Genomic DNA, 1528 nt, shown 5'->3' on the forward strand with positions numbered 1-1528 from the left:
AGGTGTGGTGGCGGGCGCCTGTAGTCCCAGCTACTCAGGAGGCTGAGGCAGGAGAATGGCGTGAACCCGGGAGGCAGAGCTTGCAGTGAGCTGAGATCACGCCACTGTACTCCAGCCTGGGCGACAGAGCGAGACTCCATCTCAAAAAAATAAAAATAAAAAAGTTGCCGTTAATATTTATTTGTGTAGCATAAGGTTTGTATTGCTTATATATAAGCTATATATAGCTTAGGTACTGACCTAAGGTTTATAAAAGTGAAAACTTATTGTAATGGGCAGTCTGAAGCACTGAGGTGCACCTTTTTACCTTACTGGCAAGACCATCTCCTACCTGTGAATTATAAGGTAGTGGTCTCCAAGATGTTTTGATAGCCTCCCATTTACATAGTTACTGTTTATACTATGAGAAAAGTAAGAGGGGTATCAGAGAGCTTGTCTTCCCCAATAGCCTGTTACAGACTCCTGAGTGCCAAATAAAGACAAAAACCTTCATCTCTTGACGCCCATTCAACTGTATCCCACTGAGTGCCTAGGACTACGTAAGGCAAAAGCTATATAAATAATGACTCCTAATTCAGGGATCCTACAGGATATAATTTATAGAAATATGCGAAGATCTAATAATTTAGTTCTAAGTGTTGAGAGGAAATACAGTGCTACCTACATTTAGATAAAGTAGTGGGACTGAGGGTAGTTAGGTTGGCTTTATGGAGGGATTTAAGCTGAACCTTGATGAACGGATAAAATTTGGAGAGGAGGAGAGCAATAAAAGGCATATCAAACAGAGAAGAGCAAGGGTACAGATGTGAGAATTGTATGGTTTATATAGAGGACAGTGAAGAGCTTTACTTGTACTCTTGATCCATGTTTGGGAGTTCTAAAAAAATAAGTTATTATGAAGCACCTTGAAAAAGTAAGATTTCAGAGTAACAGTTAAGAAATAGAGCATTTAACAAAACCTAGCATAATATATTCATATAAACAATATAATCCAGCAAGATATATTCAAAAACAATGAGCAAATCTTAACTTGGGGTGGGGAGATGAATCAGTCGATGAAAAATCAATCAGAATTAAGGTGTAATAGTATTACACCTAGACCAAGAACAATTGACCAAGAAGCCAGAGATACCTATGATGGCCAAAATGCCACGAAGTATAAATGGTTAGTAAAAAAAAAAAAAAAAGATCCAGATAGTGTCCACTATATGTTAACACGTTTGATAAGCAGAAATGGAAAAGGCAGTAAAATATCCTGGTTAGATATATGCCTTATCAAGCTATGGCAGCCAGCTTTTCAAACACCATCAAAAACTGGGCAAGAGACAGATTCAGAGAATAAGAGGGAAATAGACTGTAAAAGCAGAATGTTGCCAATTGAAAGCATTGTCCCATTCCTGTCTTGAAGGAGATTATATTCTTGTTGAGTCCTGGCAATATATGTACTCTAGAGGGGTCCTGCAGCCTTCCTTTTCTGAGAAGGAAAATTTTGCAGTGGATATCCTTTGAGCTGGGTAGACCTGCCCCT

This window comes from Mandrillus leucophaeus, unplaced genomic scaffold, assembly GCF_000951045.1.
Source record: "Mandrillus leucophaeus isolate KB7577 unplaced genomic scaffold, Mleu.le_1.0 Scaffold298, whole genome shotgun sequence".
Taxonomy (NCBI): domain Eukaryota; kingdom Metazoa; phylum Chordata; class Mammalia; order Primates; family Cercopithecidae; genus Mandrillus; species Mandrillus leucophaeus.